The sequence below is a fragment of the Zea mays genome, chromosome 4 (genome assembly GCF_902167145.1).
Source record: "Zea mays cultivar B73 chromosome 4, Zm-B73-REFERENCE-NAM-5.0, whole genome shotgun sequence".
Classification (NCBI taxonomy): Eukaryota; Viridiplantae; Streptophyta; class Magnoliopsida; order Poales; family Poaceae; genus Zea; species Zea mays.
Window position 1 is genome coordinate 154,798,248 of NC_050099.1, and position 19,162 is coordinate 154,817,409.

The following is a 19,162-nucleotide window of genomic DNA, read 5'->3' on the forward strand; positions in this document are numbered from 1 at the left end:
ATAAAAATCTGTGATTTGTGGTGCTTAATTAAATGTATATTATTATTAATAACAACTGTAAAAAGAGCGACTTTCTGTTGGTTGCTAAATGTATAGTATGACGACTTACGGTTGGTTGCTAAATCTATAGTACAACAACCCACTGTTGGTCGCTAAATATACAATATTAGCAACGGACGGTCGGTCGCTAAAAAGATGTCGGTCGCTAAAGCCTTTAGCGACGGCACTTACAGCGACCATCCTTATGGGTCGCTAAAAGTTTTTAGCGACCAACCGTAGGTCGCTGAAGGCTGTTTTAGCAACCAACCGTAGGTCGCTGTAAGTGAACCGTCGTGTAGTGATTTGTTTTTGCATAATTGCTGCCATAGCTCCACCAATTGTGTTTCATGAGAAATCATTAACATAAGTTTGCCACTCCTTTTATCTAAAGTAATCAAAGTCATTAGTTGTTATGGGTAATGTGAGTAAGCACCATTGCATAGATAGCCAGTGATGTTGGCTGCTGGAAAAGGAGAAATCAATGAATTATAGATTGGGATCATAGAACTTCAGAGAGGAAACTAGGTTGATTGTGCAATATTTTTTAAGAACACTTAGTATCATGGATAATATGTGAAACAAACAATATGATTTACTCCTTAGCTTGTAATAGCCTGTTCAATGTAAAAATAAGTATTTAACCAGCCGCATAGAAGCATGTTTGCTTTGTGACCTTAGAAACTAGCCAGGCACAGGCAGCACCTCAGCCCCCTCCTCAGCCAGACGGCTACTGTCTCGAGGCGTACAGTGGCCGCTCACCTCGCGGACGTGTCTGGCTCGTCATCGGCCTCCAATGCCACGATCGCGCTGCTACTCCAATCGTCGCTGACCCGCATGATCTCCACTGACTTCCGCAATGAGTGCGGGCACCTTCGGTCCCATCAGCTGTTAAGGTATAATGAATATGTTTTTTTGTTTTCTACACGTAGTGGGTCGATAGATGCAATTCATAGATTATCTGTTGTGGGCGCGGGAAGCTGTAAAGCAATATCAGTCATCATCTGCTGATCAGCAGAAGCAATAACGACCAAGCTCCTCTGCTAGCACCTCCAATTTTTTCTTCTAGAAATGTATCCCTCATTTTAGTCATTTGTGCTGCCTGGTTTGATCTCTCCATCAGCTTATAACTGGCTAATATTATAGCAATGTTTAAGAAAATGCATGCACCATTGGGTTTACAGAATAACAAAATTAAATAAGGGTAGAATTTAACTCGATCTACATAATGTATTTTAGTGGATGAGAAATTTATATCAGCATATTTGGCCTAACATCACCCAATGTGGACCATATTATAGTTCTAGTAACTTAAAATCCTTAATTACTTTGTTTGATAAATAAAGTATTTTATGCACACTCCGCTCATAAACCTAGTTAAGATTATAAGCAATAAAGACAATCTTATACCCCAAACTTCAACCTCTCTATATGAAAGGATTGTGGACCTCATAACTTAAGCTTGAAAATGAACTAGGTGTCAGGCCTTAGAATATCAGTAGATACTAGTACATAAAAAGGGGAACAAAAGGTGACACAGTCTTATCCATAATGGCATAAATAAAGTCATTCTTTTATTAGATGCACATGTTTTTGGTGGTCCTGCACTCCTGTTTATCTCTCTAAAAAACTTGAAGTGTCATAACAAGATGCAAAAGTAGTACTAGTGGCAGAGCTTCTCATAGGATGAAAGGAGCATGACCACCCCTGAACCTGTGTAAACTATATAGTTGCAGCCATTTTGCTTGATAAAAATTAAAAGTTAGCCTTGTTATTTAATGATTAGCCCCTGCTGAATTTAGGGTAACTGAATGTGTGGTAATATTTCTCTCTTTTTCCCCGATGTGTAGGAGAGCACATGCTGAACATTTGTGACATTTTATTCATCCATTTACAGGATTACCTCGCTTATGGTGTTCCACAGAGTGACATGAAACTATTTTCACTTATGCAAAAGGTTTGATAAAGGAACTATTTTACTTTAGATTTTGTTCTTACGTTTATCATGTCAGTAATTTACACTAGATTTGTTCCTACGTTTACACCTTTTTAGCCCTCAGATGCATGCATGAACCTTAAGAGGTAGATATATTGACAAGACATCATTTTCCATAGGCTCTAAATGCTTTAGTAGTTTCTGCTAATGATTTTGCTTTCTTACTAGTTATGATATTTCAACAGACCATTTTATTTGTGCTGACTGCACAAAAGATAAGATGGTATCTGCCAGCTCAAGACATTGTTTGCTAGTAGACTTCATATTAGTTGCTGACTATCTTGATACAACTCAAGGCATTTTTCATAACACCATTGTTGGTCTATGTGAAATAAAGAAAACACTTTAGGTTGCTACAATTTTCATCGACTTGGGCACATGTGATTATTACACTTGTTTTGGTTTTATTATAATATATTTTTAAGCGTTAACCTCTTCTATTACATCACGTAGTTGCTAGACAAGCGATAGAGCATGAACATATGGCGCTTTGTACAAACAATGAATAAGTATGTAACTATGTACACATTTCACTTCTATATATTAGGATGATTATGCAATACCATACTTAATTGCTTTGAATTGATTTTTCTGGAGATATGACTTGACTAAACATCTAAAGCAGCTCCAGTGTAGAACCCTGATTTTTATCAGTGAGAATTCTCAGTTAAACTCCAAGACCGTTCACTTGACATCGAAGCTCGACATGAGATATTGTGCTCTAGTTGAGGTAACTAACAATCATCTACGTGTTTACCTCTATGCATCCTTTTTCTGCAACTGTTATGTCTATCTATGGTACCATTTATGCATACAACTACATTATCTATGCTTTTGATTTGTTCCAAGTCTGACTATGCTTTTTAGATGTACATATCATCGCACCATATTTCCATCCCTTTTGCAACTGTTATAACTAGCCATGGCACCATTTATGCATCCAACTGTTATAACATTAGAAATCCGTGCAACTACACTATATCCATTGGAATTACGTGCTTTTGTCAGTAATTGGCTTGATGGATTTGAATTTCTGATCCCCAAGTATAATGGCAAATGCTTAAATAGTTATTGGAAAATGGGAAATCTTTCTGCTAGAAATGTATAGGGACTTTTTTGCGCTCACAGCCAGATGCTTAAATAGTTATTGGAAAATGGGAAATCTTTCTCCTAGAAATGTATAGGGACTTTTTTTGCGCTCACATCCAGTTGATTGGAAGCACATTAAGTTCTTAGCTCTACTAGTTTACGGAATATGGAATGCTTCATTTTCTATACGTGTCTTTTGGGAATAAAACATTGTTACATTAATTTTCCTAACAACATGTTTTTCTTTTTAGGTTTGTGCGTCAACAATACTTTTTATCAAAGTTCACTCGAGGAATGCAAGAATTAGGATAGGCCAATTAGATCTTTTTTATTGGTGTATACTGAGTTTCCTCTAATAAGGACCCTGTGTCACCACCTGGGTCAATTTTACTAAACATTTTTGCCACTAGCCTTAAATACATACTACAAAGTCTGATTTACGCTAAAATTCTACACATATACGTTGTTTTTGGTTCACGTTTTACACTGAAATCCGTACGAGCTAGAAATAGGGCACAATCGGATATGCGCGATTTTTATGCTATTATTTTGGACACCATTCGCTATTATGAAACAAATCGATGATTTACGATAAAATTCGTATATATTTATGATGTTTTGGTTCACGTTAAGCTGAAAATCGACTCGAGTCATAACATGCGTACGATTTTCATGCCATAATTTTAGGCACCATTCGTCGTTACGAAACAAATCGACGATTTACGCTAAAATTCGTACTCATTTACGGTGTTTTGGTTCACATTCGCCCGGGACTGAACCCGTGCACGATCAGATGCACGCAGTTTTCACGCCATAATTCGAGCCAACCCAAGTCGTTACGAAACAAATCGATGATTTATACTAAAATTAGTACCCATTTACGCTGTTGTGGTTCATGTTTTATGTTGAAATCCGCTCGAGCCAGAACCCACGCATAAATGGACGTGCACGATTTTTTCATGCCGTAATTTCAGGGCCTATCACTGTTACGAAACAACTCTTCGATTTACACTTAAATTCGTACTCATTTATGTTATTTTAGTTCACGTTTTACGTTGAAATACGTCCGAGTCAGAACCCACGCGTGTACAGGCATCAGAGTATAATTGGCTGGGGCTTCCCATACTAATGGAAGCCCTGGGCTTCCATTAGCTCATCTATATATATATATATATGGAGCTCATATAACAACCATGGCTATATATATAGTATATGTATTAGGAGCCCTGTGCTCTCTCTAACAAGCGAAAGCCCTAGCCACCCAACCTCCGACCAGTCGTCCAGGTCAAGTGGGCGACCCAGTCAGATTACACATTGCGTTGACGGTTATTTACATAGGTAGTTATGCATATTGAATTTATCGTAAACAAATAGGAAAGGAACACGAATCGGCCCACCTAGTCAGATAGTCCCCACCCCATGTCTCGCTCCCCAGCAACCGACTGCACGATTGAGCCAACCCTAATTTAATCCCCACGACCGTCGCCGCCTGCTCCCACTATCACCGTCGTCTGCTCCCATAATGTTCGTCACCAGTGAGTGCCCCCCTCCCCACGCGCCAGTCTACGTAACTTACCTTCACCTTCGCCAAACTCCGAGCGCGGCTACATTGCATCCACGACGCTAGATCCGTCTTTGTAACTGGTTCGTCCAACTACCTCGTTTTCTGTTCAAGTTATCTTCAATCTTGTGCATAATCCAGCAATGGTTTTGTAACTATTCCCCGTTTTGACCGTATAGCATCCCCAACTCCGGGCTCATATCCTCGCCCCCATATGGTTAGTAACACCATCAATTTATTTGGTCTCGTTTTTTTACAATCTCGCATAATTCAACATCCTTTCGTTTAAATCAATATCCACATACTATACTAGTTTCTGGGGTACCGCCTCATCGGCAATAAGAAGCATCGATTTGCCAATTGTACTTATTCGTATTCTGAAAATAGAGGTAATTTGTACCTTTTTTGTGCCATGGTTGTTTAATAGTTGATTTATGAATTGCTTCCACTTTATTTGTACAACGAAGCAAATTAGTAGCTGGTATATGAATTGCTTCCATTTTATTCGGTGCCAAATTGGTTCATTGTCGTTTCTTGTTTACATCTATTTTATGTTGTTTTTAAAGCAAGTTTGTATTTTCATTCGACCCAACAGTATTCATTGACCCAGATGACTATTAACAGATTAGTTTTTGGTATGTAGGCTAACATGTCGAGCCGCTGTTGTTTATTTTCATTTTTAGGCCCAATTTTTCCACAGTTTGTGTTTACAGTTTATCTCCAATATGACTTTCTATTGTCAGATTTTTGCATGTAACAATATGCAATGCTTTGTTTGTGGAGAATAGTATATATAAAATGTTCTTGCGTTAATTATGTATTGTTGTAGCATTGATTATTAGATCCAAATTATGCATAGTGCTCCCTTTGCTACAATAACTTGGGCACGACTTACATGTATTGAGGGATTGGGCTCATCACACCTTCTAGCTTCGTGAGTCAAAAGATTTTATAATTGTTTCCTTTCTATGCTTCTGTTCTTATTTTGTGCTAAGCTGAACGATGCTTGGTTGTAGTGAGCATAAAGGGATCTTTCTAGATTACTCAAGGCAGCAGGCGATTGGCGACTGGTGCCACCAAAGTGGAAGAAATACACTTGAAGAACCATCTTGTCAGTCTCCTTGTCATAAAGCATTCACCTTTTCTTGTAGGTAACTTGGGCTCGACTTACTGACACAAGCAACAGTCTGATAACGCTACAAGACACATGAGAGCACCTAGAGGGGGGTGAATAGGTGATCCTATAAAATTCAACACTAAATAGCCACAAACTTGATTATAGAAATGTTAGTGCAAGTTAATCAAGTTGTTATGAAGCGATCTCTTGCGAACAAAACAATCACAGAAGAGCAACACAAGAGACACGCGATTTTTATCCCGTGGTTCGGCCAAGTAACACTTGCCTACTTCCACGTTGTGGCGTCCCAATGGACGAGGGTTGCACTCAACCCCTTTCAAGTGATCCAATGATCAACTTGAATACCACAGTTTTTTCTCTTTTGAGTATTCTTCCTGTTTGCGAGGAATCTCCACAAGTTGGAGCCTCTCGCCCTTACAATATAGATCACAAAGAAAGCACAAGAGTAAGGATGGGAGAGCAACACACGCAAGACTCAAATCCGCAGCACTCACACACGCACACAAGCCAAGACTTGAGCTCGAAACACATCACATAGAGTTCGCAACTCAAACAGAGCTCAAATCACTAACACAATCGATCAAATACGTGGAGGCGGAGTCTGGGAGTCTTAGAATGCTTAGAGAAGACTTGGTGTTTTGCTCCATGCGCCTAGGGGTCCCTTTTATAGCCCCAAAGCAGCTAGGATCCGTTGGAGGCCAACTTGGAAGGCAATTCCTGCCTTCTGTCGAGTGGTGCACCGGACAGTCCGGTGCACCACCGAACAACCACTGTAGCAGTCCGGTGCTCGATTTCCTTCCATACCAGGCACAGCCGACCGTTGGTCCTCCGGGCCAGTTGGCGCACCGGACACTGTCCGTTGCACACCGGACAGTCCGATGTGCCCAACCGACCGTTGGTGCGGGCCACATGTCGCGCATTGATCACGCGGACGACCGTTTGCCGCAGGCGCCATTGACTCACCGGACAGTCCGGTGCACCACCAGACAGTCCGGTGAATTATAGCCACGTCACCTTTTTCTTTTCCCGAGAGCGACGAGTTTGTCGCTGACGACTCACGAGCAGTCCGGTGCACCACCGGACAGTCCGGTGATTTATAGCCGCGTCACTCCGTCGTTTCCCGAGAGCAGCCGGTTCACCGTCGGCTAGCCTGGGGCACCGGATACTGTCCGGTGCTCCACCGGACACTGTCCGGTGCACCACTGAACAGTCCGGTGAGCCACTCTTTTCCAATGACTTTCTTCTTTACTTGGCATTGTTTCTAGCACTTAGATAAACATGTTAGTACTAAAAACAATTCACTAAGTCTAGAAACATACCTTGTCCTTCCATTTGCACTTCTTGCTCATTTAGCACATAAGAGTTCAAAACAGTGTATTGGGCATCTAATCACCAAAACATTTATACAAATGGCCCAAGGGCACATTTCCCTTTCAATCTCCCCCTTTTTGGTGATTTATGCCAACACATCAAAAGGCAACAAAAGAAGTGCAACATCAATGCAAATGAAGACCAAATTCTTTTTACTTAGGATTTGGCATATTTGGATCACTTTTTTGCCACCACTTGGTTTGTTTTTGCAAATCAAATTCTTTTTCCTATCTCTAAGTCAAATAAGCTTGTTTGGGCCAAAAACTCCCCCTTTTTCCCATAATCAAAATTCTGCCCCATAAGAGACCAAATTTTGCAATAAGAGGATTTTGGACAAAACACAAAGTCTAACTCTACTATTTTCAAAACTCACAAGTGGTTGGCTGATCCATTTGCTTTGGCCTTAATTTCTCCCCCTTTGGCATTAATCACCAAAACGGGATCATTTTTGGCCCTTCAACTCCATTGCCTCACCAAAATGTCAAATAAGAGCAAAAAGGCAACTAGAGCATTAGTATGAACTTGGAATTAAATACACTAATACCGGAGTGCAGTGGAAGTCTTGTCGTCGTCCAAGTTCATATTCCCTTTCAATGTTCCTTCAAGACTACTTCAAGAATACTCAAACAACCAAGTTAGTCTCGAAAAGGTCAAGTTATAGTACATCTCCCTCTTAACATGTGCATCATTTGCATATGGACTTGTGAGGTCCGGGGATAACTTGTACAACTTGAGCACCACTAATAAACAATAGATCAATCCAAGTTAAGCGAATCTAAAACATTTAGCTCACTACGCAACCTGCAAAACCTTTTCTCATCTAAAGGCTTAGTGAAGATATCGGCTAGCTGGTTCTCGGTGCTAATATGGTACACATCGATATCTCCCTTTTGCTGGTGGTCTCTCAGGAAGTGATGTCGGATGTCTATGTGCTTAGTGCGGCTGTGTTCAACAGGATTATCTGCCAAGCGAATTGCACTCTCATTGTCACATAGGAGTGGGACTTTGCTCAGATTGTAGCCAAAGTCCTGGAGGGTTTGCCTCATCCAAAGTAGTTGCGTGTAACACTGTCCTGCGGCAACATACTTGGCCTTAGCGGTGGATAGGGCAACGGATGTTTGTTTCTTGGAACTCCAGGACACCAGGGACCTTCTTAGAAATTAGCACGTCCCTGATGTGCTCTTCCTATCAACCTTGCACCTGGCATAGTTGGAGTCTGAGTATCCAATCAAGTCAAAGGTAGACCCCTTTGGATACCAGACCCCGAAGCAAGGCGTAGAAACTAAATACCTAAGAATTCGCTTAATGGCCACAAGGTGGCATTCCTTAGGGTCGGACTGAAATCTAGCACACATGCATACGCTAAGCATAATGTCCGGTCTACTAGCACAAAGGTAAAGTAATGAACCTATCATTGACCGGTATGCCTTTTGATCAACGGACTTACCTCCTTTGTTGAGGTTAAGATGCCCGTCAGTTCCCATCGGTGTCTTCGCGGGCTTGGCGTCCTTCATCGCAAACCACTTGAGAAGATCTTGAGTGTACTTCATTTGGTAGATGAAAGTGCTGTCCTTGAGTTGCTTCACTTGGAATCCAAGGAAGTAGGTCAACTCGCCCATCATCGACATTTCGAACTTTTGCATCATCACCCTGCTAAACTCCTCACAAGACTTTTGGTTAGTAGAACCAAATATTATGTCATCAACATAAATTTGGCAAACAAAAAGATCACCATTACATGTCTTTGTGAAGAGAGTGGGATCGGCTTTCCCAGCCTTGAAAACGTTACAAATAAGGAAATCCCTAAGGCATTCATACCATGCTCGTGGGGCTTGCTTAAGTCCATAGAGTGCCTTAGAGAGCTTATACACATGGTCGGGATACCTGTCATCCTCAAAGCCAGGGGGTTGCTCCACGTATACCTCCTCCTTGATTAGCCCATTGAGGAAAGTGCTCTTCACATCCATTTGGAACAACCTAAAAGAATGGTGAGCAACATAGGCTAACAATATTCGAATTGACTCTAGCCTAGCAACAGGAGCAAAAGTCTCCTCAAAGTCCAAACTTGCGACTTGGGCATAACCTTTTGCCACAAGTCGAGCCTTGTTTCTTGTCACCACTCCGTGCTCGTCTTTCTTGTTGCGGAACACCCACTTAGTTCCCACAATGTTTTGCTTTGGACATGGCACTAGGCTCCAGACTTCATTCTGTTTGAAGTTGTTGAGCTCTTCCTGCATGGCCAACACCCAGACCGGATCCTACAAGGCCTCTTCTACCCTGAAAAGCTCAATAGAAGAGACAAACGAGTAATGCTCGCAAAAATTAGCTAATCGTGAATGAGTAGTTACTCCCTTGTTGATGTCACCCAGAATCTGATCGACAGGGTGATGTCTTTGGATCGTTGCTCGGATTTGGTTTGGAGGGGCTCGTGGTGCTTCTTCCTCCATTACTTGTTCTTCCTGTGCTCCCCCTTGATCCTGCCCCTCTTCTTGAAGTACCTGTACATCGTCTTGGGTTGGGGGTTGCACCATTGTCGAGGAAGATGGTTGGTCTTGCTCTTGTAGTTCTTGTGGTCGCACATCACCTATCGCCATCGTGCACATTGCGGCTGTTGGAACTTCTTCATCTACATCATCAAGATCAACTTTCTCTCTTGGAGAGCCATTAGTCTCATCAAATACAATGTCGCTAGAGACTTCAACTAATCCCGATGATTTGTTGAAGACCCTATACACCTTTGTATTTGAGTCATATCCTAGTAAAAACCCTTCTACTGTCTTGGGAGCAAATTTAGAATGTCTACCTTTCTTCACCAGAATGTAACATTTGCTCCCAAATACACGAAAGTAAGAGACATTGGATTTATTACCGGTAAGAAGTTCATAGGAGGTCTTCTTGAGGAGACGGTGCAGGTAGAGCTGATTAATGGCATGGCAAGCTGTGTTCACAGCTTCCGACCAAAACCGCTCAGGCGTCTTGTACTCTCCAAGCATCGTTCTCGCCATGTCTATTAGCGTCCTGTTCCTCCTCTCTACTACACCATTTTGCTGTGGTGTGTAGGGAGCGGAGAACTCGTGCTTGAAGCCTTCTTCATCAAGAAACTTTTCGACATTTAGGTTCTTGAACTTGGTCCCATTGTCGCTTCTTATCTTCTTCACCTTTAGCTCAAATTCATTTTGAGCTCTCCTCAAGAAGTGCTTTAGGGTCCCTTGGGTTTCTAACGTATCCTGCAAAAAGAATACCCAAGTGAAGCGGGAAAAGTCATCAACAATTACAAGACCATACTTACTTCCCCCGATGCTAAGGTAGGCAACGTGTCCGAAAAGATCCATGTGAAGAAGCTCCAGTGATCTTGATGCCGTCATCACATTCTTGCTGTGATGAGTGCTTCCTACCTGTTTTTCTGCCTGACATGCTGCACAAGGTCTATCTTTCTCAAAACAGACATCGGTTAGTCCTAACACATGATCTCCCTTTAGAAGCTTATGAAGGTTCTTCATCCCAACATGTGCTAGACGGTGATGCCACAACCAGCCCATATTAGTCTTAGCTATTAAGCATGCATCTAGATCGGCATTCTCTTTCGAAAAATCAACTGAGTAGAGTTTGCCGTCTAATACACCCTTAAAAGCTAATGAACCATCACTCCTTCTAAAGACATATACATCAACATTTGTAAACAGACAATTGTAACCCATGTGACACAATTGACTTACAGATAGAAGGTTATACCCGAGCGACTACTAAAAATACATTTGATATGGAGTGCTCGTTTATGATGGCTATCTTTCCCAAACCTTTGACCTTGCCTTGATTCCCATCTCCAAAGATGATTGTATCCTGGGAATCCTTGTTCTTGACGTAGGAGGTGAACATCTTCTTCTCCCCCGTCATGTGGTTTGTGCATCCGCTGTCGATAATCTAGCTTGAGCCCCCGAATGCATAAACCTGCAAGGCAATTTAAGCTTGGGTTTTAGGTACCCAACTCTTGTTAGGTCCTGCAAGGTTAGTCACAACAGTTTTTGGAACCCATATGCAAGTTTTGTCTCCCTTGCATTTGGATCCCAACTTCCTAGCAACTACTTTTGCATTCTTATATAAAAGTACAAAGGAAGCTTTGCAAGTATGGAAAACAGTAGTAGGACCATTGCAAACTCTTCTAGGCGCATGAGACACAACATGATTTCTCCTAGTCCTACTTCTACCATGAATAAAAGTGGAACTAGATGCAAACATAGCATGTGAATCTTTATAAGCAGCATGATCATGACATCTATTATTATGAGCACGACTAGTAAATTTCCTATCATAAATATAGGCATGGCTCCTTTGAGGACTACCAGCCATAGGGGCCTTCCCTTTCTCCTTGTTGAGAACGGGAGTCCTTTGACTTGTTAAGTTCTTGGTTTCCTTTCAAAAACCAAGTCCATCCTTAATTGAGGGGTGTCTACCAACAGTGTAGGCATCCCTAGCAAATTTTAATTTATCAAAATCATCTTTGCAAGTCTTAAGTTGAGCATTAAGACTTGCCACCTCATTGTTTAATTTAGCAACAGTGGCAGCATGTTCATCAAAATTAACATCTTTACAGCTATTGCAAATAACTACATGTTCTACACATGAACTAGTTTCATTAACTTTCTCTACTTTGGTATTTAATTCATCATTTAAGTTCTTTAAGCTAGATATACATTCATGACAGGTAGACACTTCAGAAGATAGTAGTTCATTCTTCTTAATTTCTAAAGCAAGGGATTTTTGAACACTAACAAATTTATCATGATCTTCATACAAAATGTCCTCTTGCTTTTCTAGAAGTCTATCCTTCTCATTAAGAGCATCGATTAATTCATTAATTTTCTCTACTTTGGCTCTATCTAACCCCTTAAAACAGATCAGAGTAATCTACTTCATCATCGAAAGATTCCTCATCGCTAGAAGAAGAGTACTTGGGGTATCTCGAATATGTACCTTCTTCTCCTTAGCCATAAGGCAAGTATGGCGTTCATTGGGAAAGAGCGAAGACTTGTCGAAGGCCGAGGCAGCCCGTCCTTCATCGTCGGAGTCGGATGAAGAGCAGTCAGAGTCCCATTCTTTTCCAAGATGCGCCTCGCCCTTCGCCTTCCTGTAATTCTTCTTCTTCTCCTTCTTCCCATGTCTTTCTTGTCCTTGGTCATTTTCATTATCGGGACATTAAGCAATAAAATGACCAGTCTTACTGCATTTGAAGCAGGTGCACTTTCCCCTTGTTTTATTCTTGTTGGGGGTACTCTTTGCGTCCTTTGAGCGCGGTCTTGAAACGCTTGATGATAAGCGCCATTTCATCCTCATTGAGCCTGACAGCCTCCACTTGTGCTACCTTGCTTGGTAGCGCCTCCTTGCTGCTAGTTGCTTTGAGAGCAACGGGCTGCGGCTCGTAGATGGGCAGTGGACCATTTAGCGCATCGTCCACGTATCGCGCCTCCTTCACCATCATGCGCCCGCTCACAAATTTTACGAGGATCTCCTCGGGCGTCATTTTGGTGCACCTGGGATTTTCACGAATAAGGTTGACAAGATGGGGGTCAATAATAGTAAATGACCTAAGTATGAGTCAGACGACGTTATAATCTGTCCATCTTGTGCTTCCATAGCTTCAGATTTTGTTGACCAGGGTTTTGAGCCTGTTGTACGTCTGTGTTGGCTCCTCTCCCTGATCATCGTGAACCTCCCAGTTCGCCTTCCACCAATTCCATCTTGGTGATCATGGTGGCGTCGTTGCCCTCATGGGATATCTTGAGAGTATCCTAGATTTGTTTGGCGTTGTCCAAGCCACTCACTTTATTGTATTCATCCCTGCAGAGAGATGCTAGCAAAACAGTAGTAGCTTGGGCATTTTTATGAATTTGTTCATTTATAAAGAAAGGATTATCAGTGCTGTCAAAATGCATCCCATTTTCTACAATTTCTCATATGCTAGGATGGAGAGAGAATAAATGACTACGCATTTTATGACTCCAAAACAAATAGTCCTCTCCATCAAAGTGTGGAGGTTTTCCAAGGGGAATTGATAGTAAATGCGCATTTGAATTATAGGGAATGTGAGAGTAATCAAAAGAATAATTTTGATTGACCGTCTTTTTCTTTGACGAGGAGTCGTCGTCGTCCCATGGTGAAGAAGATGAGGCATCGTTGTCATAGTAGATGATCTTCTTGATGCACCTCTTCTTCCTGTCCCTCTTCTTGTGACTCGAACCTGAGTCAGTGGGCTTGTCGTCTCTTGGCTCATTGAAGAGGGATTCCTTCTCCTTGTAGTTGACCACCATCCCCTTGCCCTTAGGATCCATCTCTTCGGGTGGTTAGTCCCTTAAATGAAGAGTACGACTCTGATACCAATTGAGAGCACCTAGAGGGGGGGTGAATAGGTGATCCTATAAAATTCAACACTAAATAGCCACAAACTTGATTATAGAAATGTTAGTGCTAGTTAATCAAGTTGTTATGAAGCGATCTCTTGCGAACAAAACAATCACAGAAGAGCAACACAAGAGACACACGATTTTTATCCCGTGGTTTGGCCAAGTAACACTTGCCTACTTCCACGTTGTGGCGTCCCAATGGACAAGGGTTGCACTCAACCCCTTTCAAGTGATCCAATGATCAACTTGAATAACACGGTTTTTTTCTCTTTTGAGTATTCTTCCCGTTTGTGAGGAATCTCCACAAGTTGGAGCCTCTCGCCCTTACAATATAGATCACAAAGAAAGCACAAGAGTAAGGATGGGAGAGCAACACACGCAAGACTCAAATCCGCAGCACTCACACACGCACACAAGCCAAGACTCGAGCTCGAAACACAGCACAAAGAGTTCACAACTTAAACAGAGTTCAAATCACTAACACAATCGATCAAATGTGTGGAGGCGGAGTCTGGGAGTCTTAGAATGCTTAGAAAAGACTTGGTGTTTTGCTCCATGCGCCTAGGGGTCCCTTTTATAGCCCCAAGGCAGCTAGGAGCCGTTGGAGGCCAACTTGGAAGGCAATTCCTGCCTTCTGTCGAGTGGTGCACCGGACAGTCCGGTGCACCACCAGACAACCACTGTAGCAGTCCGGTGCTCGATTTCCTTCCATACTGGGCACGACCGAATGTTGGTCCTCCAGGCCAGTTGGCGCACCAGACAGTCCGGTGTGCCCAACTGACCGTTGGTGCAGGCCACGTGTCGCGTGTTGATCGCGCGGACGACCGTTGGCCGCAGGCGTCGTTGACTCACCGGACAGTCTGGTGCACCACCGGATAGTTTGGTGAATTGTAGCCACGTCACCTTTTTCTTTTCCCGAGTGCGACGAGTTTGTCGCTGATGACTCACCAGACAGTCCGGTGATTTATAGCCGCGTCACTCCGTCGTTTCCTGAGAGCAGCCGGTTCACCGTCGGCTAGCCTGGGACACCGGACACTGTCCGGTGCACCACCGGACAGTCCGGTGAGCCACTCTTTTCCAATGACTTTCTTCTTTACTTGGCACTGTTTCTAGCACTTAGATAAACATGTTAGTACTCAAAAACAATTCACTAAGTCTAGAAACATACCTTGTCCTTTGATTTGCACTTCTTGCTCGACACTCCTCGCCCACGCTTAGGCCCCGGCTCTCCTCCCTCCTCGTGACCGCGCAATCCCGGCTCGATGCTTTCCATGGAGAGAAGAGCGTCGGCCTTCCGAAATCTTCGCCCAGGACCGCGCCTTCCGCTCCCCCATGCCTGATCCACGTGAGGCCCACAGTCCCTGCGCCTTCCAAATCGCCATGCTGCTAGCCGCATCTCGCCCGTGCATGCCCAACCCATGCCTCCCAAATCGCCGCTAACTCCCCAAGCTCCACGAGATCTGACTGCTCCTCCTAGCCAGTAGTCTCTCTGCCGCCCACCCCTCGATCCCACCCACTCCGTAGCTAATCTTGCCGGGATCATAGATCTAGAAGGTAGCATCGGATGGCTACATATGGAATGGAAGCATGGATGTAGGCGTTGATGGGGGTGGCGAGGATGAAGGCGACTATGATGAGTAGGACACCGGCTGGTTTCTGTATGCAGCTGCTGGCTTATCCACGCTCCAGTGATGTGGTCTGTTGCCTTGTGGGCTGTGGGGGCAGTGGCAGGGCGACGGACATGCGCTCATGAACGGGGGAGGCAGGGATCTGGTCGATGTGAGGCCACGTCTGGCGACCTGGGCAAGCGGACGCGCGAAGGCTGGCGGCGTCTTCGGCCGTGTCGACCTGCACAAGCGGACACGCGAAGGCTTCTAGGCGACTTGATGGAGGCAAGCCGGTGCCGAGGATCCCACAGCCGTGGACATCGCCGGCACTGACCACACCAAGGTCCCTTTCCTATGCCGGCTGCAAGTGACCAGGTTCAGCAGGCGTCCGTCCCGGCAGCCCCCAAGTCCCATCGCCGAGCAGAAAGCCAGGAACAGAACTCATGTGTTGGCGATTGGCATCTCCCTCCCCTAAGCCATGGCCACCGGGCGGCCCATATGACTCGTGCTGGATGCCTCCCTCCTCCCCGACCCCTCCTCCACCAGGGAGGCGACGGCGGTGGCGCTGCGGCCTGGGGTAGAGGAGCTGCTGCGGCGGTTGCGCTACTCCAACCTGACCGTTGTATGAGTGGCTTGGTTTTGTGTCTATTGGCGCGATTCGTCATTGTTTTGCTAGATGAGTTGGCTGAGATCTTACTGTTTAATAGTGCTGTACTATTCAAGGTAATGCTCTCGCTGATAGATTGTCCCAGGAACTTGGCTAAAAGCTCAACTTTTCTGTTTTTCTCTCCTATTGATTAATGTCATATGCTTGAATGTTTAGGATCCTTGATGTCTTTTTAGGAACTTGGCTAAAAGCTCAACTTTGCAGTAATCCTTGATATCTGCATTTAGGATCCCGTTTAGGGCTACATCATCTTGTTGTTGATGGGTTCCCTGTGTTCAAGTTTTAGCCCAATAAATAGTTCAAATGCTTGCTACTACTGGATCAGTAGAGCTTACAAGAGTTCATAAACTGAGCAAGTGATTATATCCTCTTCTATCCTTTTTCAGGCAATCTGCTATGCAGAGGGCATGCCAACTAATGAGGTGCTCTACTTATCTACATTATTATTACATCCCTCTAAAGTTGTATCTTCAGAAGTTCACATCGACAGTATTTGCTTCCTCTTGCCATACTTACCCATCATGGCCCATGGGATGTCTATCTTATCATGACGTCTTCAAAGAATGGCATCATGTTAACAAAAATGAATGAGAAATTAGTCATTTCTAATGGAAAGGCAGTTTCTTACTGCTGATCTGGTGGCAATTTCCTGTTAAACTTCTGCTTACTAGCATATGTTTCAATAATCTTTAGGCATGGTCAAATGTTTCTATCTTATGTCCTAATATAATCAAGTGCATGATAACCCATGTCAAGTTCATCATGAAATATGGGACCATTGAATTTTGAATTGATTTTATGTAATTGTTATCCTTCATATCAGAAATAATGGTTTTTTTGTCACTGCCTTTGAGTTTTGAACATTTAAGACACTTGTTGGCTATTTGCTTGAGTACAACAGATTTCTTAACTATCGAAGCTTCTTGCTTCAGCACAAAAGATTTCTTAACTGTCAAAACTTCCATACCAACCCTATGCGCCCTTATGAAATTGCTGTGAAAATAATGTTGTTCTAATATTTAACAGCTATATATTTTAGTAAAAAAAGATCATAACAGGCACTCACAAAATAAATAAATAAATAAATATGCTTACAAGTTCCCCCTATTTCCTTTTATTAGTCAGGCTTTCTTGAAAAGGTCGCAAGCTCACACTTGTTTGGCTCTATAGCACTTCTTGCGAAAAGTGGGAATTTTTCTCTAACTAAATTAATGTTAGAAATGGAGTCGAACAAGTTTTTGTTTTTATGTGACTTCAAGAGTTGACAAAGGTTTAATTTCTGAGCTCCAGAATCAGAACTGGAGAGTTCTTTCTGTAGGTAAGCCTATACACTGATTTTTGGAGAGTTCATTGATTTGGAGTGTCTCCCTCTTTGATGTAGGAACTATGTGACTCATCAGTTCTGGTGATTGGATATATAATGAAAAAATCCCGTGAGGAAAACTTCGCAAGGGCAAGTTACTTTAGAGTTTAGAGTGTAAATGAATATTAACAGCTACTTATGTATTGGGTAACAGCATGAACATCATGCTTTTTCATCTTGCTTACTTACAGAGATGTGGTTCTGTGACCGTTGCCGTGTACAGAGACGAGGACAAGCCAGCGCTTATAACGTACCGGGATGTAGCTCTGAACTGTAAGTGCTGTCGATCGAAGATTTTTTTTTTCTGATTCACTGCTAAGACTTAACATTGTTTATATGTCGCTGCTTCTTATTGGCTTGGGCAGACATGTCCTGTTTCCAAGGATTTTTCTTCTACCCGGAAGTGGCGACTTTGTTGCTACACAACTTCTGCGTCTACCACATCAATCCCCAGGGGCATGAGATCAGTGATCCTGGTTCAATCCCTGTGACAAGGTGTGTTGCGTCTGTATTTCGAGTTGGTTACTTACATGATCTTTGTTGTGTGGCTTTTGTTAAGAGTCCTACAGATGGTTGCAGCTCCAATGTCGTTAGATGTGTTGGTGCCATCTGTTGCTGATCTCGCTGATCAAGTCGCAGGTGTGCTTGATTTCTTCGGGTCTCGACGCGGGGCGTCGTCTTGCGGGGCCTCTAGGTGGCCAGCGCACTTAGGTCTAGACTCGATAGGTCATGAGTGGGTCATAGACCTAGGAACCCGTAGGTCATGAATGGAAGGTGGAACCCGGTCCATTTTAACCATTTGCATTCAAGTATTCTGCACTGTCATGGAACACATATTTGGTGTTCAGATTATTATTGAAACACGATTTCATTGATTGTGCTTTATTTCAACAGGATTTAAATATGAGATGTAGAGTGATTGATGTACATCATTTCACTAATCATGAAATCTGTAGAAGGCGAAACTACTAGACATATATGATATGCATAATACGTGTGGTAAACATTATCAATATCACACAAATTATTTCTAATGGATTTTACATTATTATAGTGATTGTTGTCATTCTGTTTCTATGTTTCATACAAATTTTTTTACTCCCGTCGCAACGCACGGGCACTCACCTAGTCTCTACTAACTATTAAGAAGCTAACGTAGACTACGCCGTGCCCCCGCCTCCCCTTATCGCACGTCGCATGCACCTACCCTCCCACTGCATGCAACATGCAAGCATGCAAGCCGCCTACCCTCCCACTGCATGCAAGCATGCAAGCCGCAGAAGCTGCATGCAAGCCGCACAAGCTGGCCCTCGTGTCTCCCTCCACTCATGCTGCACTGTCATCAACCACTATGCACTAAGGAACACTATGCAAGCACTCACGGGGCTGAGCGGGAGGAACCTAGCGAGGCACCACCCATCGTGTTTCCTCTGAGACTCTGCGATCGTCATTGTCTTGTTGCATGCACTGAGGCTGAACGCGTTGCTGCTGCTCCTCTGCTTGTGCGCGTTCCCCGCCCCGGCGCGGTCGTAGAACACGACCATGGCCACGGCCGCACCGGCGTCCGTCAAGGGGTTCAACTGCACTGCCAACCGCATGTACCCGTGCTAGACGTACGTGCTCTACCACACCGGCTTCGCGGGCGTGCCGCTCGATCTCGCGGCCATCGGTGACATCTTCACCGTCACCCGCTTCATGGTCGCGCACGCCAACAACCTCTCCACCATGACCGCGCCGGCCAACCAGCAGCCGTTGCACGTGCCGCTCCAGTGCGGCTGCCCCTCCCGGTCCCCTAGCTCGTGCGCGCCGATGCAGTACCAGATCGGCCCGGGGGACACCTACTAGATCGTCTCCACCACCAAGCTGCAGAACCTCATGCAGTACCAGTCCGTGCAGCACGTGAACCCCACGGTGCCCACCGACCTCGATGTCGGCA

General features: G+C 43.8%; 1 long non-coding RNA gene across 1 annotated transcript; it reads left to right on the forward strand.

Annotated features, from left to right (window-relative positions):
* The first annotated feature begins 299 nt into the window (after positions 1–299).
* Positions 300–2,948, forward strand: LOC103653852 (uncharacterized). Its single transcript, XR_565756.3, has 3 exons — positions 300–932; positions 1,934–1,993; positions 2,658–2,948. It is a non-coding gene; the product is annotated as an uncharacterized lncRNA (long non-coding RNA).
* The last annotated feature ends 16,214 nt before the right edge of the window (positions 2,949–19,162 follow it).